The sequence below is a fragment of the Trachypithecus francoisi genome, unplaced genomic scaffold (assembly GCF_009764315.1).
Source record: "Trachypithecus francoisi isolate TF-2019V2 unplaced genomic scaffold, Tfra_2.0 Lachesis_group18, whole genome shotgun sequence".
Taxonomy (NCBI): domain Eukaryota; kingdom Metazoa; phylum Chordata; class Mammalia; order Primates; family Cercopithecidae; genus Trachypithecus; species Trachypithecus francoisi.
Genome location: NW_022681463.1, coordinates 350,358 through 373,006, shown reverse-complemented (window position 1 = coordinate 373,006; position 22,649 = coordinate 350,358). Strand labels below are relative to the sequence as shown.

General features: G+C 45.5%; 1 protein-coding gene and 1 non-coding gene across 4 annotated transcripts in view; both read right to left on the bottom strand.

Moving 5' to 3' along the window:
* LATS2 (large tumor suppressor kinase 2) overlaps positions 1-22,649 on the bottom strand; it is a 96,402-nt gene that overhangs the window by 55,226 nt on the left and 18,527 nt on the right. The window lies entirely within an intron of this gene.
* LOC117063787 lies at positions 14,836-14,974 on the bottom strand. The gene has a single exon (XR_004429073.1). It is a non-coding gene; the product is annotated as a U4 spliceosomal RNA (small nuclear RNA).

Here is a 22,649-nt window from a genome sequence, read left to right as displayed (position 1 = left end):
TGCTGCACATTCTCACCAATACTTAGTATTATCAGACCTTTATACTTTAGCCTTTCTAATGAGTATATAATATCTCGTTGTGGTTTTAATTTGCATTTCTCTGATGATGAATGGTGTTGTGTATCTTTTCATGTGCTTATCTGACATTCCTGCATATTTTCTTTTTTTTTTTTTTTTTTTTTTTTTTGAGACGGAGTCTCGCTCTGTCACCCAAGCTGGAGTGCAGTGGCCGGATCTCAGCTCACCGCAAGCTCCGCCTCCCGGGTTCACGCCATTCTCCTGCCTCAGCCTCCCGAGTAGCTGGGACTACAGGCGCCCGCCACCTCGCCCGGCTAGTTTTTTGTATTTTTTAGTAGAGACGGGGTTTCACCGTGTTAGCCAGGATGGTCTCGATCTCCTGGCCTTGTGATCCGCCCGCCTCGGCCTCCCAAAGTGCTGGGATTACAGGCTTGAGCCACCGCGCCCGGCCGGTTGTAAGATTTTATCCTATGCTTTTTTCCCCAACGTTTTTAGCTGTAAGTTCTATATTTAGTTCTACAATCTATTTTGACTTAATTTTTGTGAATGGCATGAGGTCAGAGTAAACATTAATTTTGACTCATCAGGCTATCCAGTTGTTGTAGCACCATTTGCTGAAAGAAACAAACAAAAAAACTCAACCTCTGCCATTTTCCTCATTGAATTTTCACGGTACTCATGTTGAAAATCAATTGTAGTAAGTCCCATATAAGTGTGGGTCTGTTTTTGTACTCTGTTCTGCTTACCTGTCTTTCTAGTCTTATGCCAAAGCCACACTGTCTTGCTTAGCTTTAGAGACTACCCACAAGAGTTTAGTCCAAAGTCAGGACTAGCGGTTTTGAAAGTAGGTAGTTTAAGGACTCCACCTGTGTTCTGTTTTAAAACATTGCTTCTGCTATTCTAGGTACTTTGCAGTGCCATATGAATTTAGAATCAGCTTGTCAATTTCAATTTTTTTTAAAAAAACAAACCTGCTGAGATTTTATTTGGATTCTGCTGGATCCACAGATAACTGTGAGAACAGACGTCTTAACAGTCTTGAGTCTTCTGATCTGTGAACGTGCTCTCTCCATTTACTTTGATCTTTAATTTGATCAGCAATGCCTTGCAGTTTTAAGTGTACAGATCGTGCACATATTTTGTTAAATTTATCCCTAAGTATTTTGTATTTCTAAATACTACTGTAAATGAAACTGCATCTTAAATTTCAACTTTCTGGAGTCTCGTTCTGTCGCCAGGTTGGAGTGCAGTCGCACGATCTTGGATCACTGCAACCTCCACCTCCCAGGTTCAAGCAATTCTCCTGCCTCAACTTACCGAGTAGCTGGGACTACAGGCATGCGCCAACACGTCCTGCTAACTTTTGTACTTTAGTAGAGACAGGATTTCACCATGTTGGCCAGGATGGTCTCGATCTCTTGACCTTGTGATCCGCCTCCCCAAGTACTGGGATTACAGGCGTGAGCCACCGCGCCCGGCCAAATTTCAACTTTCAAGTGTTCACTGCTAGTTCACAAAAAAAAAACTACTGATTTTTGCATACTGACCTTGTATCCTGTGACCATGCTAAATTATTAGAGGAAATTATTAGTTCTGGTAACTTTTTAAAATGGATTCCTTAAGGTTTTCTATAAAAAGGATCATGTCAAATGCAAATTGTTTTTCCTCTTTTCCAATCTTTGCACTTTTGTTTCTCTCCTTTCCTTACTGCAGCAGCTAGGACCTCCAACGGAGGATGAAGGAGGACATCACACTTTATTACTAATCTCAGAGGCAAGTTACTTGCTTTTCCACCATTACATGTTGATGTGACCTGTGGATTTTACACAGATGCCCCGCAGCAAGTTGAGGAAGCTGCCTTTTATTCCTAGTTTGGTGATAGTTTTTGGTACAAATGGTTGGTGGATTTTTCTGAAATGCTTACTGTATCTATTGAGATGATGAAATGGTTTTTATTCTTTATTTTGTGATACGATGAATTACATTGATTTTCTAATGGTAAATTAACCTTGTATATCTGGGATATATTCCAGTTGATACTGATGTATCATCTTCTTACCAAATGCCATTTACTAATATTTTGATAAGGATGTTTGGATTTATATTGCATTTATAAAAGATATTGGAATGCCGGGTGTGGTAGCTCATGTCTGTAATCCCAGCACTTTGGGAGGCCAAGGCAGGCGTATCACGAGGTCAGGAGTTCAAGACCAGCCTGGCCAATATGTTGAAACCCCATCGCTACTAAAAATACAAAAATTAGCCAGGTGTGGTGGGGCACACCTGTAGTCCCAGCTACTCGGGAGGCTGAGGCAGGAGAATCACTTGAACTTAGGAGGCAGAGGTTGCAGTGAGCCAAGACTGCACCACTGCACTGCAGCCTGGGCAACAGAGCGAGATTCTGTCTCAAAAAAAAAAAAAGATATTGAGGCTGGGTGTGGTGGCTCATGCCTGTAATCCCAGCATCTTGGGAGGCCAATGTGGGCTGATCACGAGGTCAGGAGATCAAGACCATCCTGGCTAATGTGGTGAAACCCCATCTCTACTAAAAACACAAAAGATTAGGCGTGGTGGCAGGCGCCTGTAGTCCTAGCTGCTCGGGAGGCTGAGGCAGGAGAATGGCGTGAACCCAGGAGGTGGAGCTTGCAGTGAGCCAAGATCGCGCCACTGCACTCCAGCCTGGGCAACAGAGCGAGACTCCGTCTCAAAAAAAAAAAAAAGAAAGAAAAAGGTATTGGAATATTAGTCTCTAGTTTTTTTTATGGTGGCTTTGGCAAGTCAATTTCAGAGTAATACCAGTCTCATACAGTTTGGCTAGGATTATTATTACTTCCTCCTTAATTGATTCGATTCACCAATGAAACCATCTGAGCCTACTGTTTTCTTTGTAGGAGGATTTTGATTATGAATTTCACATGAATTTCGTATCTTTAGTAGATACTGGGCTATTTAGACTTTTCTATTTCTTCTGGTGTCAGTTTTAGTAATATTCGTCTTTCAAGATATTTGTCTATTTCAAAGTAGGCAAATGCATTGGCCAACAAATGTGTTGTTTGTATCCTCCCTTATATTCTTTTAAATGTCTCTAGAATTCATAGTAGTGTCCCTCCACTTACTCCTGAAATTGGTTATTTGTTTTCACTGTGCGTTTGGGTTTTTTTTTTCTTCCTTCTTTCTTTCTCTCCCTTTCACAAGTTTAGCTAGAAGTTTATTAATCTTATTGATCTTTTCAAAGAACCTAATCGACGTTCTCTAGTTTGTTCTCTTTATTTCTTTTCTTTAGCCAAATCACTTTAAAGTGTCCACCAATTTACCCAAATCCCAGAAATTTTAATGTATATTTTAATTATTCAAATAAAAATATTTCATAATTTCTTTTGTGATTCCTTCTTTGATTCATGACTTACTTGGAAGTGAGTTAATATCCAAATATTTAGGGCTTTTGAAAATTCTTTCTCTGGCTGGGTGTGGTGGCTCACACCTGTAATCCCTCCCAGCACTCTGCGAAGCCAAGGTGGGAGGATTGCTCGAGCTAAGGAGTTTGAGACCTGCCTGGGCAACACTGCAAGACCTCCTCTCTGCTAAAATAAAAAAAAAAAATAGCCACACATGGTGGTGCATGCCTATAGTCCCAGCTACTTGTCGTGCTGAGGTGGGAGAATCGCTTGAGCCCAGGATGTCAAGGCTGCAATGAGCCGTGTTTGCACCACTGCACTCCAGCCTGGGTGACAGAGCAAGATCCGGTCTAAAAATAAACAAAATTATTTTTTATAATTTCTTTGTGGACAAAGAACATATTCTGCAAGATTTCAATCTCTGAAAATCTACTGAAACTTGTTCTATGCCTTTTTTTTTTTTTTTTTTTTGAGACGGAGTCTCGCTCTGTCGCCCAGGCTGGAGTGCAGTGGCACGATCTCGGCTCACTGCAAGCTCTGCCTCCCGGGTTCACACCATTCTCCTGCCTCAGCCTCCCGAGTAGTTGGGACGACAGGCACCACCACCACGTCCAGCTAATTTTTTTTTTATATGTTTAGTAGAGACGGGGTTTCACCGTGTTAGCCAGGATGGTCTCAATCTCCTGACCTCGTGATCCACCCACCTCGGCCTCCCAAAGTGCTGGGATTACAGGCGTGAGCCACCGCGCCCGGCCAAGTTTTGTATTTTTACTAGAGACGGGGTTTTCCCATGTTGGTCAGGCTGGTCTCAAACTCCTGACCTCAGGTGATCCACCCGTCTCGGCCTCCCAAAGTGCTGGGATTACCAGCATGAGCCACTGCATCTGGCCCACTTGTTCTATATATTATAGTCTGTCTTTCTGAACATTCTATGTGCATTTGAAAAGAATGTGGGGTGGGAGGAGTGTGAAGATCAGAAAAAGTAACTATGGAGTACTATGGGTGACGAAATGGTCTGTACATCAAACCCCCGAAACAGGTATTTTCCTGTATTAATGAACCTGCATGTGTACCCCTTAATCCAAAATAAGAGAGAGAGTGATGGAGAAGGGGCGGGAAGAGGAAGGAAGGAAGGAGGGAAGGAAGGGAGGGAGGGAGGGAATAAGGGAGGGAGGGACAGACTGTATTCTTCACATATTGAGTGTGGCCTTTTATGGATGTCAATTAAATAAAGTGGCTCATAATGTTGTTCAAGTCTCCTATATCCTTACTGATATTTTTGTCTACTTTTCTATCAACCATTGAGGGGGATATTAAAATTGCCAAGTATGACTGTGTATCTACACATATCTCCTTTAGCTCTTGCTACATATACTTTGCTTCATATAATTTGAAGCTTTGCTTTTAGGCATACTCACTACTACATTTTCCGGATCTGCTGACCCTTCTATTTATGAAGTGCCCCTCTTTGCCTTGAGTAATACAGTTGTTCCTAAGCATCTATGAGGAATTGGTTTCAGGATCCCTGCCAAATACCAAAATCCCAGAATTATCAAGTCTCATATAAAATGAAGTAGTATCTGCATATAACCTACATATATCCTCCCATATATTTTCAACCATGTCTGGATTAGTTATAATACTGAATATAATGTAAACACTATGTAAATAGTTACAATATACTTTTTTTTTTTTTTTTTTTTGGTTGTACTGTTATCTTTTGTTGGTGGTGGGGTATTTTTTTTTTTTAATTTTCTATCTGCAATTGGTTGAATCTGCAGATGCGAAACTCACAGATATGGAGGGCCAACCATATTCCTCATCTCGGAGGGTACTGTCTGATATTAACATTGCCACTGCATGGCATATTGTTTTCCAGCTTTTTACTTTCAGTCTATTTGTGTCCTCGTATTTAAAATATGTCTAATGTGGACAGCATATACTTGCACTTAGCTTTTTATTCACTCCCATATTCTTTGCCTTTTGATTAAGGTGCTGAATCCCTTTGCAGTGAATGTTACTATTTAGGCCTGCTATTCCTATTTGTCACGTATTATTATTATTATTTTTTTTAGTATTCCATTTTAACTCCTCTATTGGCTCTCTAGCTCTGTCTCTTCGAATTAGATTTTAGTGGTTGCTCTAAAGATGGTAATACACTTTTTTTTGAGACAGGATCTGGCTCTATGGCTCAGGCTGGAGTATATTGGCACCATCATGGCTCACCGCAACCTCCACCTCCCAGGCTCAAGCCATCCTCCCACTTCAGCCTCCCAAGTAGCTGGGACTACAGACGTGCACCACCATGCCTGGCTAATTTTTTTTGTATTTTTTTGTAGAGATGGGGTTTCACCATGTTGCCCAGGCTGGTCTCAGACTCCTGAGCTCAAGTGATCTGCCCACTTCAGCCTTCCAAATACTGAGATTACAGGTGTGGTAATAAACACTTTTAACTTACTACAATTGTATTAGGCCATTCTTGCACTGCTGTAAAGAAATACCTGAGGCTGGGTAATTTATACAGAAAAGAGGTTTAACTGGTTCATGGTTCTGCAGGCTGTACAAGCATGGTACCAGCATTTTCTCGGGTTCTGGGAAGGCCTCAGGGAGCTTTTACTCATGGAGGCAAAGTAGGAGCAGACACATCACATGATTAAGCAGGAACAAGAGGGCAGGGGGAGGTGCCACACACTTTTAAATAACCAGACCTCATGAGAATTCACTACCTTGAGGACAGCAGCAAGAGGGTGGTGCTAAACTACTCGTAAGAAATCTATCCCCATGGCTGGGCATGGTGGTTCATGCCTGTAACCTCAGCACTTTGGGAGGTCGAGGCAGCCAGATCACCTGAGGTCAGGGGTTCGAGACCAGCCTGGCCAACATGCTGAAATCCCGTCTCTACTAAAAATACAAAACTTAGCAGGGCATGGTGGCACACACCTGTAATCCTAGCTACTCAAGAGGCTGAGGCAGAAGAATCGCTTGAACCTGGGACGGGGAGGTTGGACTGAGCTGAGATTGAGCCACTGCACTCCAGCCTGGGCGAAAGAGCTAGACTCTGCTTCAAAAAAAAAAAAAAAGAAAGAAAGAAAGAAAGAAATCTACTTCCATGATCTAGTCCCACCACGCCTATCTCCAACACTGGGGATTACATTTCAACATGAAATTTGGGTGGGGACAAATATCCAAACTATATCAACAACCTAATTAAATGTTAATTTCGAGTTACACTAGAAAAGGAACTCAGCAATAATATATTTCCACTTAACTCTCCCAACTCATAGTGTTGTATATCAGATCTATAGGTATGATAAACCTATCAATAAAGTGTTTTTACTTTAAATATTGATGTCTTTTAAAGAGATTACAAGAAAATGAAAAATAAATTAGTATTTTATACTTATTGATGGCTACTATTTTTAGTGCTCTTCATTCCTTCCTGTATATCCTTTAGCATTTCCCCCCATACCCCACCCCTTTAGTATTTCTTTTAATACAGGTCCCCGGTAACACATTTTCTCCGATTTTTGTTCCCCTGGAAATGTCTTTACAACACTTTCATTTCGGAAGGGCGGTTTTGCTGGATATAAAGTACTTGGTGCCCTTTTTTCTTCAGCTCTTTGAATGTGTCATTTCAATATATTCAGCTTCTATACCGTCTGATGAGATGTGAGCTTTTGATCTTAGCATTTTTCTGTACGTAACGTCTTTTTTCTCTGGGTGCTTTCAAGGTTTTGTCTTTACCTTTGGCTTTTGTTAGCTTAAATATGCTAGGCCTAGGAGTTGCTTCCTCTGTGTTCGTCCTGCTCTTGGTTTATGAAGCGTCTTAGATCTGTACATGAATGCTTTTCACCACATTTGGGAAGCTTTTCGCTATTACTGTGTCAAATGTTTAGGTATTTCCTTTCTATTCGTCTTTTTGGATTCCAATTTCACATATACTGGACAATCTCATATTATCCCACAACTCACTGAGATTTCTGTTCATTTCTGTTCAATTTTTTGCTATGATTTTTGGATTGAGTAATTTCTACTAATTTACATTTCAGTTTACTGGTTCTTTCTATTGCCATACCTACTGTTATGTTGATACCATGTAGCCAGTAAAATTTTTTTCACTTATTTTACTTTTCAGCTTAGAGTTTCCATTTTTGTAGCTGCCATTTCTCTGTAAAGATTTCCTGTCTGGGGCTGGGTGTGGTGGCTCATGCCTGTAATTCCAGCACTTTGGGAACGGGGGCGGTGGGCGGGGAGCAGGGGATCACTTGAGCCTAGGAGTTTGAGATCAGCCTGGGCAAAACAGTGAGACCCTATCTCTACAAGAAAGTTAAAAAGTGAGCTGAGCATGGCAAAGCGTGCCTGAGGTCACAGCTATTTCGGAAGCTGAGATGGGAGGACTGCTTGAGCCCAGGAAGGCTGCAGTGAGCTGTTATGGCACCCACCGCACTCTGGTCCGGGTGACAGAGCAAGACCCTGACTAATAAAAGATTTTCTGTCTGTGCATTCACTAACCCTGTATTTTCTCTTAATTCTGATACACTCCCCTTTCATTCTCTGAACATATTTTTAATAGCTTTTTTAAAAAAATTGTTTCAAAAACTAACAAAATTTGTCATTTTAACCATTTCATGATAGCTGTTTAAATGTGCTGTCTGCTAAAGCCAACATCTGGTTCCTCCCAGTGCTACTGACTGCCTTAGTTCCTAAGGTCTCACTTTCCCTGTTCTCTCCATGTGCAGTAATGATGGCTAAAAACAATACTGCTGATAATACGTTGCAGCAACATTGCATTCTGATGGGTTAGGTACTCTGTTTTACAGGTGAGAGCTATGTGCTGCAGTTTGACTAGATTCACACACAAACTGATCTCTGCTCTGCTCTTATGGCTTACCACTTTTTATTCATTTTTTTGAGACAGAGTCTCGCTCTGTCTCCCAGGCTGGAGTGCAATGGTGCGATCTCGGCTCACTGCAACCTCCGCATCCTGGGTTCAAGCAATTCTCCTGCCTCAGCCTCGTGAGTAGCTGGGATTACAGCGCCCATCACCACGCCTGACGAATTTTTGTACTTTTAGTAGAGATGGAGTTTTGCCACGTTGGCCAAGCTGGCCTGGAACTCCCAGCCTCAAGCAATCGCCTGCCTCAGCCTCCCCAAGTGTTGGGATTACAGGTGTGAGCCATCACGCCCGGCCTTTTTTTTTTTTAAAGCTCATCAGCTATCGTTCGTATTAGTGTATTTTATGTGTGGTCCATGACAATTCTTCTTCTATTGTGGCCCAGGGAAAAGACTGGACACCCCTAAATAATCCCTAAGATGCTGAGAGACCTACCACAGTTCCCTGGAGGATACTGACACAAACGGGAATTCAGAAAAGAAAGAACTTAGCAGGCACTCGGATGAATGGCTCTACAATGCCACAAGGATGGGTCGTGGAAGTGGGACTCGAAGGGTGGACCATGTCTGGCTGGGCAGTGCACTCTGGGGGGCAACAGCATGAGTGAATCCGGTGTGGGAGATAACCTCACAGCCTGGTGGCAGGGGAGGTGCAGAGGGCAGACCCAATGAGAACAGGGAGGCTGGGCCGGTACGAGAAATAAGTGGAGATCAGATTGGAAGAGGACGGTGAGGACAGTAGTTACCAAGGGACTTGCCATTCAGGAAAAGTTCACCGGGGGAATTACTGGTCAGGGAGAATCCAGGTATAGCAGAGCAGGGTGTTAGCAGCAAAGACACAATAAAAAAAAAAAAAAAGGCCACTGAAGAAAGGACTCATTAACAGAAAGACTGGAAGTGGAGCCTAGAGCCAGAGACAACGTGAGCTAGGAACCTTTTGTTAGAAACGACTCCCAGACCGGGTTGAGAAAGAGAAACGGGGAGGATGGGAGAGAATAAGGGACGGGGGCGTGGGGGGAAGAGAACACACCTTCCTGGTGTAGAGAAAGAATTTGGAAACTACCAAGGAAATCCTGAAAGGAAGGGTCAGCGGAGTCCCTGCTGATTCGATTTCTCTTTCTACTGTGACCTCAGACAGAGAGGAAGAGATGTGATGGGAAGACTGGAAGGAAACACACCAAGTTCAGTGCAGAAAGACCCAGCCACAGGGCGGGGCTTCTTATAACATTTCCAGCCTCAAACTCCAGAAAAGTAGCAGAAACGCCAAAGCAGCAGAGCTGAGTTTAGCCATGTGGCATGGAGAAGAAACAGAAGGTGACAGAGCGCACACACGGTATCACTGAAGGCTCTTCTAAGCGTCTCCAATGTTGACAGCCGGCACAGAGTACAATTTGTTCCACTACACTTGGCCACATTCTTGGGCCTCCTAGATGCCAAATGCCACTAGCTTTGCAACAGCTCTCTGCTGACTAAAAGCTTTTATAAGCCAAATGAAGTTACTTCCAATTTACATTAAAAGTGTACTTCTTCGCTGGAGAAATTTGTCACTGTTAATCATTTACTTTTGTACAAAAAAACTTTTATTTCTATTACATGATTAATAATTCTTCTAATGTCAAAACCACCCAAATATATATCAAAACCACAAGGACACACACATTCCACAAGTTTGAGCAAATCTTCTCCATGTGATTTCTGTGGGACAGGGGCCCAGTCGCACCCAGGCTGGTAGGACAACGATCTTATTATTTCAGTAAAGCACGTCACAGCACCAGGAAGCCCAGCTCTCCAGCATCTTCACAAGTTTCTGAGCACTAATGACACATGGCACTGTGGTCGGACTGCCACCTCTGCATACCAATCACGGGCCAGTTACTTTACATTCTTTCTGGTCAGCGGGACAACTCATAACACAGGAGCAATTATCATCCCAAGTGTGTGGATGAGGAATCCTGAGGCTCAGAAGGTGCATGGCAGGCCCTGGTAACACAGCCAAGGTGACACACGGCTACACTATGGCTTTCTAACCAAGGTCCAGCCTCCCTTTCTTCCTTACTAACAGTGACCAGTTGCATTAGGGGTGGCCATATGCCCAGCTGAAGTACACATTTCCAAAGCTGCTTAAACTCCCGTGACCAAGTAACTGGGTCCTGACCGGGGAGGTGTTGGGGAAGCTCCCTGACAAACAGCCAGAGCCAGCGCATCCTTCCCTGGTTCAGACCTGGAACACCACTGCAGAGGTGCCACCTGGTGCACGCCAAGATGGAGTCGCTTGCTAAGGGTGGCAGAGAGAGAGAGAAGGTGCCTATTCCTGATGACACTGTGGACTGCCGTGCCACCACAGCCCGCTCATCTCCAGCATCCTTCTTATTCTACCACTGAGGGTTAGGCCTCTGCGGTGGGATCGGCTACCAGCAGCTTGATTTAGTGCTTCTGTCTGCTTCTGACACCTGGGGCCGCTGCGGAGCCTACACAGCTAGGCTCGTTGCTGGGGGAGGGTACAGAGGGGAGAAGAATTTCCTGCCATTTCCCACAGTACAGGAAAGTCATCAAGAACTCTTATGGAGGCCGGGCGCGGTGGCTCAAGCCTGTAATCCCAGCACTTTGGGAGGCCGAGACGGGCGGATCACGAGGTCAGGAGATCGAGACCATCCTGGCTAACACGGTGAAACCCCGTCTCTACTAAAAATACAAAATAATTAGCCGGGCGAGGTGGCGGGCGCCTGTGGTCCCAGCTACTTGGGAGGCTGAGGCAGGAGAATGGCGTGAACCCAGGAGGCAGAGCTTGCAGTGAGCTGAGATCCCGCCACTGCACTCCAGCCTGGGCGACAGAGCAAGACTCCGTCTCAAAAAACAAACAAACAAAAAAAAGAACTCTTATGGAAAAAAAGGTATCCACTAACAAATGAGTCAATTACAGAAGATTACAAATTGTAAAAATTTAACTATGAAAATAATCTCCCTTCTAAATACAGTACTACAAAAATAACTATATCTAAGATGGGGCTGAGCACAGTGGCTCACACCTGTAATCCCAACACTTTGGTAGGCCAGGGCAGGAGGATCACTTGAGGCCAGGAGTTTCAGACCAGGCCGAGAAACACAGCAGGACTCCATCTCTATTGACAAGAACAAACTAAAACAAAACAAAAAAAAAGCAAGAAAAGAAATCTAAAATGAGTAAAACCTAATATATAAAAAACTGCATGATGAATGTAGTTTCAATTCAAGAGCTATGAATTTCTGGCCAGTAAATTTTAAGGTCAAAATAAAGAGATGCTGGGTAGTGACTATGATAATGGATGTGGCATTTTTTGTTGTTGTTGTTAATTTTGAAATTCATCATAATCCTATTAAAAGTAATTCTAAAAGAGAGCATTGTTAAATGTCATAAAACATTCAATATCCTTGTTGGTTTTTCCCCTGTTTAGATCCTTGTTGGTTTTCTCTATTTACATCCACAAATGCTTTGGCAATGACAGAAACAGTTTAAATGAAGCCCCCACAGAGAACTGCATGCAGACTGGAGACCCAGAACTCAGAGCCCCTCTCCCAGGACCCCAACCATCAAGCCAGGCAAAGCTGGGGTTCCAGGCAACAAAAATCACCAATCTTGACTGTACACAACTTCCCGCCTAGATCTCTACAACCACATGACAGCAAATGAACTCAGCAGTAAATCGTTTGGTGTGACACAACAGGCATTAAGTGAACAATACTTATGAGCTCCAATATTTTTCACGTTACAGCCCACATAAAAAATGCTAAGATCTGTACTGCACACTGGGATAGAAGAGAAGGCTGCTGGCAGTGGAGGGCAAAGAGCTGCAGGGACCAACACCACAGCACGTGAGTAGCCAGTGATTCTTAGAGTCCACCTAGGGCCTGCGCCACTCACAGAAGTCAGTCACTCAGGGAGCAGAGAAAAGGTATTTCCTCAACAGCTCCCCTCCCCCTTTTCTGGGGGAACAGAGTCTTGCTCTGTCGCCCAGGCTGGAGTGCAGTGGCGCGATCTTGGCTCACTGCAACCTCTGCCTCCCAAGTTCAAGTGATTCTTGTGCCTCAGCCTCCTGAGTAGCTGGGACTACAAGCGTGTGCCACCACGCCTGGCTAATTTTTAATAGAGACGGGTTTCACCATGTTGGCCAGAGTGGTCTTGAACACCTGACCTCAGATGATCCACCCCCCTCAGCCTCCCAAAGTGGGCTTTGTATTCTTAATTGCAGCAATGGATGTGTGTGATAATAGAAAGTGGTAATGGTTTTCCAGCTTTAAGTACCAGAAAGCTCTCATTTTGGAGGTGAGTGGGGAGGCTCTTATTAAGTGCCTGAGGCTGGACCCACTTTCATGTTAAAATGGGCTTTTGGCCTGGCGCGGTGGCTCACGCCTGTAATCCCAGCACTTTGGGAGGCTGAGGCAGGTGGATCTTGTGAGGTCAGGAGTTTGATAACAACCTGGCGAACACGACGAAACCCCGTCACTACTACAAATACAAAAATGAAGCCAGGCGTAGGGGCTCACGCCTGTAATCCCAGCACTTCGGAAGGCCGAGGCGGGTGAATCACGAGGTCAGGAGTGCAAGACCAGACTGGCCAAGATGGTGAAACCCTGTCTGTACTAAAAATACAAAAATTAGCCCGGCATGGTGGCTGGCGCCTGTAACCCCAGCTACTCAGGAGGCTGAAGCAGGAGAATCGCTTGAACCTGGGACACGGAGGTTGCAGTGAGTCCAGATGGTGCCACTGCACTCCAGGCTGGCCGACAGAGCAAAACTCTGTCTCAAAAACAAAAAATAAAAACAAAGCCAACTATTAAACTGACAGTTGCTTCTAGTTTTTAGTAGTAGTAGTGATAACATTCTTTGTTGGCAGGTTGGAAGTATAAATTCAATTGAATGATTTTTAAAAACCCACTTGGCAATACAAATAAGAATGGTAAAAATGCTCTCAACATTTACCCTAGTAATTCCATTCCTAAAATGTATTCTAAGGAAATCAGTGATATCCATAAGATTGTATGTAGAAAAATGTTCATGACCAGCTCTTTGCAATAAATTGTGGGACATCTATTTGAACAATGGCATACAATGCAGATGTTAAAAATCATATTTCAGGGCCCGGTGTGTTGGCTCAGGCCTGTAATCTCAGCACTTTGGGAGGCCAAGGCAGGTGGATCACCTGAGGTCAGGAGTTCAAGACCAGCCTGGCCAACATGGTGAAACCCCATCTCTACAGAAATACAAAAATTAGCCACACATGATGGCGGGTGTCTGTAATTCCAGCTACTCAGGAGGCTGATGGGGGAGAATCGCTTGAACCCAAGAGGGGGAGGTTTCAGTGAGCCAGATCGTGCCACTGCACGCCAGCCTGGGCAACACAGCGAGACTCCATCTCAAAAATAATAATAAAAAATAAATCATATTTAAAAAGACTATTTAATGGAATGAAAATGTTTATGACGTAATGCTTGTCTCTGTGCTTGTCTGTCACGGGTTTTTGAGAGCTTGCGCAGTTCTAGGTCTCAGAAAGTGGCGACTAGAACAAAGTCACTGTCTCACAGGCCTTAAAATCTACACAGGGAGACACACAACTACTAAACACTGGGGGAGAAAATTATGGTATCATGGGAGAGAACAGAGGGACCTAATTTTGACTAGGGGCTCAGAAAAGGCTTTTCTGAATCACAGACCCAAAGATGAGCCCTGAGGGAGAAGTGGACCTGGTCCCGCAGAGGGGCCAGCACTGGGCAGCCTGAGAGACAGACAGAGTGGGCAGGGCCAGGGCAGGGAGGGCCAGGGCAGGCAGGGCCATGGTGGTCAGGACCAGGGTGGGTAGGGCCAGGGTGGGCCTGCCAGGAGGTGGGATCCTGCGGCTACAGGTGGGCCCTGCCTGCCAGTTCCCGGGCACCATCTCAAGGCCAGAGAAAAGGTTTCCAGAAGGGAAATGATAGAATCTTCCCTTTTCAGAATGAGGGGGGCCAGCCACGGTGGCCCACGTTTGTAGTCCCAGCTACTTGGGTGGATTGCTTGAGCCCAGGAGTTCGAGGCTGCAGTAAGCCATGATCATGCCACTGCACTCCAGCCTGGACCACAAAGCAAGACCCTGTCTCAAAAAACAAAACAAATCAGACTGAGGTACTGAGGACGGTACTGTGCAGGGAAAGTTGGAGAAAGACGCAGGAGGGGCAGCCAGGAGCCACCAAGATCCCAGGAGCAAAGGTGGAGCCTGTACTGGGGGGCAGGAGAGGCCAGTGCATGAGGTGCTTCCGAGGAGAACGGACTGGAGTGATCTGATGGGCCACAAGCCCTCAACTCTGTTACACAAAATGTGTGTGTGGGGTATATTATATAGTTTAATATATAATTCCATCTTTTTTTTAAATTAAAAAAATAGACAGGGCCTTGCTATGTTGCCCAGGCTGGCCTTGAACTTATAAGCTCAAGCAATCCTCCTGCCTCAGCTTACCAGAGTGTTGAGATTACAGTTGTGAGTCACTGCAAGCCACCTATTATATCTCTTTTTCTTTTCAGTCTCTGTAGAGACTGTCAAAAATTGCCAGTGCTGACTACATTTCAAGTTGTCATGGTGGGGTATTGGAAAGTTTCCAATTAGCAATAATTGCACCTTGGATAAACCTCAATGACTATGACACTGCCACTGTGCAAAGCTTTTTATCTATTTTTGTAATTAGACAAAAGTTGTCCAGTTTTATACCAACACGTTAACAGCAGTCTTACTGGGATGCCGAGGCGGGCGGATCACCTGAGGTCGGAGTTCTAGACCAGCCTGACCACCATGGAGAAACCTCATATCTACTAAAAATACAAAAAAATTAGCAGGCCATGGTGGCGCATGCCTGTAATCCCAGCTCCTCGGGAGACTGAGGCATGGTGGATCGCTTGAACCCGGGAGGCGGAGGTTGCAATGAGCTGAGATCCCCCCACTGCACTCCAGCCTAAGAACAGAGCGAGAGTCCATCTCAAGAAAACAAAAACAAACAAAAACTAGAAGCTTCAGGTTGGGGGCGGGGATTATGACACAGAGGGGTATGCTTTGCTTGTGTTTTGTGAAAGTAATTTAAAACCCTCCATTAAAAAGGTACGTGGTGTGCCTTATGGAAGAGCCAAAATTAATGTGAAAGTCACTAAGAAAAAGAAAAGGGAAAAAGGCAAGGAACTGCTACACCCAAAAGCCATTGTAATACAATTTCCTGTTACATGACCGACATTCCTAAACTTAAGTGTTTCTTTCTTCCTTCTCCTCTTATTAATATGTTCAGTAACACCAAAGGGTGGTTCCCTTTCAAGAGGAAGGGAGAAAGAGAAAATGTACATGTTATCTAAATTCCTTTTATCTTTTTCATTAGCAAACTATCTTTATCACAATGAAGCAATCCTGGGGCAGGATCTTGTCACCAAGACAAAGGGCTGGGAGATTAGTGTTACCATTTCTCTGTAGCTTTCTTGGTGATGCATGTTGTTAGAATTAAGTCAAATAGGCCGGGCGCGGTGGCTCAAGCCTGTAATCCCAGCACTTTGGGAGGCCGAGACGGGCGGATCACGAGGTCAGGAGATCGAGACCATCCTGGCTAACACAGTGAAACCCCGTCTCTACTAAAAAAATACAAAAAACTAGCGGGCGAGGTGGCGGGCGCCTGTAGTCCCAGCTACTCGGGAGGCTGAGGCAGGAGAATGGCGTAAACCCGGGAGGCGGAGCTTGCAGTGAGCTGAGATCCGGCCACTGCACTCCAGCCTGGGCGACAGAGCGAGACTCCGTCTCAAAAAAAAAAAAAAAAAAAAAAAAAGAATTAAGTCAAATAAAATCCCGAGGAGATCTGCACTTCTGCTTAGCATCTTTTCCAGGGTCTGACAACTGAGGTGAGGGTTTTGGCTGGACTAGTACACAGAACCTTCACTGGTCAGCAAGCACCGAGGAGCACACGCTCTGCAGCGTGGGAGGCCTTGTGGGCACAGACGGATAAACTCCCAAGATCCAGGCCCCCAGAGACGCTGCCTGAGACAGGGAAACCAAGACTGGAGCGCGGCAATCTGACAACACAATGCCCAATCTGACAACACAATGCCCAATCTGACAACACAATGCCCAATCTGACAACACAATGCCCAATCTGACAACACAATGCCCAATCTGACAACACAATGCCCAATCTGACAACACAATGCCCAATCTGACAACACAATGCCCAATCTGACAACACAATGCCCAATCTGACAACACAATGCCCAATCTGACAACACAATGCCCAATCTGACAACACAATGCCCAATCTGACAACACAATGCCCAGCGCATGGAGCATCCTTGGGGCTAGAAATAAATTTCTGAGACCAGGCGAGGCGGCCACACTCACACCTATAACCCCAGCACTTCAGGAGGCTGATGTCAGTGGATCCCCTGAGGTCAGGAGTTCAAGACCAGCCTGACCAACATAGTGAAACCCCATCTCTACTAAAAATACAAACTTAGCTGGGCGTGGCGCCGCACGCCTGTAATCCCAACTACTTGGGAGACTGAGGCAGAAGAATTGCTTGAATCTGGAAGGTGGAGGTTGCAGTGAGCCGAGATGGCGCCACTGCATTCCAGCCTGGGCAATAAGAGTGAAACTCCATCTCAAAAAAAAAAAAAAAAAAAAGAAAGAAAGAAATTTCTGGCTGGGCATGGTGGCCCATGCCTGTAATCCCAGCACTTGGGAGGTTGAGGCGGGCGTATCGCTTCTGACTAGGAGTTCGAGACCACCCTGGGCAACATGGTGAAACCCCGTCTCTACAAAACATAGAAAAATTAGCTTGTGATCTCAAGTTACTTGGGAGGTTGAGGCAGAGAACTGCTTGAGCCCAGGAGGTCAAGGGTACAGTGAGCCGAGGTTGCCCCACTGCACTACAGCCTGGGCGACAGACGTTGTCTCAAAAAAACAAAAAAAAAGAAAAAGAAAAAGAAATGTCCCTTACTATGGAAGTTTGAATAGGAACAGCTCGTATCCAGGTGGAAGAGCCTGTGTAAAAAGGAATCTGAGTGGAATCACAGCAGATACTAGAATCCAGATAGGTGGGGATACTTCCAGCCAACAAAATCATGCGTCAGAGAGCCCCAAAGCAAGCAGGTGGGAAGAGCTGTCTGGGAGGCCATGCTGTGTGGCGGAGACACTGCAGAGAGCTCCTCTGTAGAGGGCAGCATGTGCGGAGGATAAGACCAGGGCCTGGGAGGCCCTGGAAGCTGCAGCAGAGCCAAGGCGGGAGTCGGGCTGGCCAGCTGCCAGGGACGTGGCAGGCAGCCATGTATGGATGCCCAGGGAATGAGAGGAGAGGAGAGGGACCCTGAGAAACCCCATGCCCCACAGACCTGAGGGGAAAGAGAAGCAACCTCTGTGAGGATGGAAATGAGAAAAGAATTCTTATCTGAGGAATCTGGAGTCCTTTCAAATTACTGGGCCCAGAGAAACATTAAACCGAGAGAACAATCACATTCTACTTCCCCCTTGAGGCTTGTGTTCACTTTTTTTTTTTGGGCGGAGTCTCACTCTGTCGCCCGGGCTGGAGTGCCCTGGCCAGATCTCGGCTCACTGCAAGCTCCGCCTCCTGGGTTCACACCATTCTCCTGCCTCAGCTTCCCGAGTAGCTGGGACTACAGGCGCCCGCCACCTCGCCCAATTTTTTTGGCTAATTTTTCTGTATTTTCAGTAGAGACAGGGTTTCACCGTGTTAGCGAGGATGGTCTTGATCTCCTGACCTCATGATCTGCCCATCTCAGGCTCCCAAAGTGGTAGGATTAGAGGCGTGAGCCAGCGCACCTGGCCACGTGTTCACCTTTTGAAACTGCCTGCTGTTGCCACAAGTAGCTATAAATTAACCTAATAATGCCACACTGGACACTATAACCCACACCCTACAGCTTGACAATGTATAGCCAATCACTAAATCAATGTTATTTGTGTAAGCCAATGAGAATTCCTCACAAACAACTTTGTTTCAGCCCACTCCCTGCCCCCTTTTTGCCTTTATTTATATTTATTTATTTGTTTTTTGAGATGAGACCTCACTCTGTCACCCAGGCTGGAGTAAAAATTCACCTGTAACTGCGGCTCATCACAGTGTGTGTCCAGGGCAACCTGAATCTATGCTCCAGGGTTGCAGTCCTCAAGCTTGGCCCAAATAAACTCTCTACTTCTATTAATTTTGCCTCAGTCTCTTCCTTTTAGGTTGAAATATCCATGGAACTTAAAAAGGCAGCAGCAGCTATCCAGCGATGAGCTAGCAATACACACACTGGACATCAAAGATGGAGAGCGAAATGGCCACTCTGCGGAAGTACTGAACTCCTTCCTCAGACCTGTCGCTCGTTCTGGATGTGTGAAGGGTACACATCTGACAAAGACCCTGCATGCAGGTCAGGAAGGGCTCCAGGAGGCAGGGGAGACCTTGAGTCACCTGCCTGACACGTTTCCATGCCCTCAGCCAGTTTCTTCTAAAACACTAGGCCAACTAGAACCCATCTCCCACTGCTGTACTGTTCTGAGGAGATGACACATGGCAAATGCTTAGGACAGTGTCACACACAGGGCCTCTGCCAACACCAGTCCTCATTCCTGTGAGACCCCACGTGCCCCAGAGGGTCTCACCCCTTTGCAGTGCTATCTAGGTTGGCAAAGGCCTGGGTCTGCATTTGTATGGTGAGTGGAGAAGGCTTGCTTTTTCTGCACGTTTTGGCTTGAGAATGTGAAGAATTCAATCCCTTTTCTTATTAAGCAGATTGCCCCTGATTCACTGACAGGCTGGCATGGCCACTGTTCTCAGGAAGCCTGCCTCTCAGTGCACATCCTGACCACTGGCTGTCTTCTTTATGCCTTTCCTTATTTGGTCTAATATAATCAGTTTATCTGTTTGTTTATTTACATTTCTTCCCTACCCTCATTCCATTGAAGTTTTAAATCACTTAAACATGATAAAGTGGGGGAAAGAACTGGATTAATCAGGATTAGGAAATTACAGCTGACACGATATTCAGGACCAGGACAACGTATCAACGCTGAGCCACAGACTGGGCACGCCTCAGCAGATCAGAGGAAGGGTGGACAGGCAGGATACAGGCCGGCCACAAGAAAAAGCACTTGCCAGTTTCTCAAGGAAAGCAGAACCCTTTCCTAGTCCTCGCATCCAAAGGAAGTCCCCACTCGCATCCAAAGAAAGTCCTCACTCGCATCCAAAGAAAGTCCTCCCAGAGGGCACCATGTGACAAAGTGCTTTGCTATTCTGAGGGGTCCAGGGGCCATGGGCATCCCCTGGGAGTTACTGAATTGGAAACTCATTCTCACAGGACTCATAGGCACCATCCTGAGGGCCATAATTAAGAGCAGGGAGTGCAGTGAGCTGATGACACCCCCCTACCCACACCACGCAGATGCTCCACTGCAACCGAACAGAGAAAACAAGTCCCAGGCTTCCGTGGAACAGAAATGTTTTGCATACTTAAATGCAAACTTAAATGGTCACTTATGCCAATAACTGTCCGACGCTCAAAATATGATACCCATAACGAAAAGACTTACCTTTCCGATTCCTTAAATCTATATTTAAAGAGCAGCTCCTCCCATAAGAAATATTAATCTAGTGGCCTAGTTTTTATTCTACAGGAATTTTCTTAAGTCTTCAGTAATTTATGTGCAAAAGATTAATAAACATATCATTTGACATACACGTTATAACCTTACACAGAAAATACCCTAAGTTTTTTACTTTTTCCAGAAATTTCCATTTCAAAGTATTTTAATTAAAAATATACTCAAACGGCCGGGCACGGTGGCTCAAGCCTGTAATCCCAGCACTTTGGGAGGCCGAGACGGGCGGATCACGAGGTCAGGAGATCGAGACCATCCTGGTTAACACAGTGAAACCCCGTCTCTACTAAAAAATACAAAAAACTAGCCGGGTGAGGTGGCGGGCGCCTGTAGTCCCAGCTACTCGGGAGGCTGAGGCAGGAGAATGGCGTAAACCTGGGAGGCAGAGCTTGCAGTGAGCTGAGATCCGGCCACTGCACTCCAGCCTGGGCGACAGAGCGAGACTCCGTCTCAAAAAATATATATATACTCAAACAGGCTTAGTTACATGGGTGGGTTTAATACGTGAAAATTCACTATGCTGTGTGCTTAGAAATTGTGTACTTTTTTTAAAGTAAATTTTACTTTAATAAAAAGTTAAGGCTGGGTGTGGTGGCTTGAACTTATAATCCTAGCACTGTGGGAGGTTAAGGCAGGCAGATCGCTTGAGTCCAGAAGTTCTAGACCAGCCTGGGCAACATAGCGAGATATCATCTCCAGAAAAAAATTTGAAAACTGGTCAGACATGGTGGCACATCTGTAGTCCCAGCTACTTGGGAGGCTGAGGTAGGAGGATTGCTTGAGCCCAGAAGGTCGAGGCTTCAGTGAGCAGTGACCTCACCACTGCACTCCAACCTGGGCAATAGAGCAAAACCCTCTTAAACAAGACAGTAGGAGTGGTTGGGCGTGCGTGGTAACTCACACCTGTAATTCCAGCACTTTGGGAGGCCGAGGCTGGCAGATCACGAGGTCAGGAGATTGAGACCATCCTGGCTAACACCGTGAAACCCTGTCTCTACTAAAAATACAAAAAATTAGCCGGGCGTGGTGGCGGGCGCCTGTAGTCCCAGCTACTCGGGAGGCTGAGGCAGGATAATCGCTTGAACCCGGGAGGCAGAAGTTGCAGTGAGCCCAGACCGTGCCACTGCACTCCAGCCAGGTGACAGAGTGAGACTCCATCTCAAAAAGCAAAAACAAAAACAAAAAACAGTAGGAGTGACAGGGGGAAAAGATGCAACAATAAGAACTCTCAGCCAGACGTGGTGACACACGCCTGTAATCCCAGCACCTTGGGAGGCTGAAGCAGGCAGATCACTTGAGGTCAGGAGCTTGAGACCAGCCTAGACAACATGGTGAAACCCTGTCTCTGCTAAAAATACAAAAATTAGCCGGGCGTGGTGTCGTGTGCCTGTAATCCCAGCTACATGGACTCGGCGGCAGTGAGCTGAGATGACGCCACTGCACTCCAGCCTGGGCGACAGAGCAAGACACCATCTTAAAAAAAAAGAACTCTATCTATTATACTGAATTCAAATCATCTTTTTAACAGATACATACAACTCCAAAGGTACTGTTATCTTTTTCTCTCTTATTAGTTGGGTTCACATAATGACTTTCCCACCTGAATTTTCTGAAAGCAAATGCATTTTTTATCCAGACCAAGAAGTGGGAGTTGGAGGGGAAAGGTGGCACAGCTGTTTTCAGTTATCAAGTAACACCACACACCAAACTGACTGAATTATTTCAAGGGCATTAAATATGGTAAATGGAGGCCTTTCTGCTAGCAATTAACACAAATTAGATGCTGATGGAAACTTCATCGGGGTCATGATCCTTACTTTTATTGTATGTGTGCTTCTGTATTGCAAACAGCCCTGGCTTTATTACTTCTTGCACTGTAATTATCACTAATGGATTTTACCTACTAAGATCCCACCTGCATTTGGGATTATTTGCCTGACTTGTTTCTTTTTCTCACAGTTGAAACACAACCGCAAAGAACACAGGGGCTCGGCTTTGCCTCCTTCGCCTGCGAGTGATTTACAGGAGAAGCCTTTAAGCTCTGCTGTTGGCCCGAAAGTTTCTCTGCAATCTTACTCCAGATTTCCCCAGGACTGCTCCTTTTCTACTTTCAAAACTGCTGGGTTCTGTATGTCAAGGGATGGTGCCTGGCAGCATATTTAACTTCATGCTTTCACAATGAGCATGGCGGTGGCTTTGCTGTCAGCTTCACTGCTGACACACTCTGCACCACATTACTCACGACCCTGTGCTTTATCAAAGCAGCTCAACAGAACAACACTCACTACACACAAGTTAATCCCAGTATGGCCCAAAGTAGCAGGGAAGCCCCCTACAAAATAGCAGGATTCATTTCACAAACATCTCCTCTGAGAAATGTAAGGTCTACGGTAATAAGCTACCAGAGGACTGAGATTGGTTTTGGAAATAACAAATAACACTGTCAGCCTTTTCCTACGACTGCAACGCCAGGAGTATGTAATTAGGTTATTTCTTTTTTTTTTTTTTTTTTTGTTGAGACGGAGTCTCGCTCTGTCGCCCAGGCTGGAGTGCAGTGGCCGGATCTCAGCTCACTGCAAGCTCCGCCTCCCGGGTTTACGCCATTCTCTCGCCTCAGCCTCCCGAGTAGCTGGGACTACAGGCGCCCGCCATCTCGCCCGGCTAATTTTTTGTATTTTTTTAGTAGAGACGGGGTTTCACCGTGTTAGCCAGG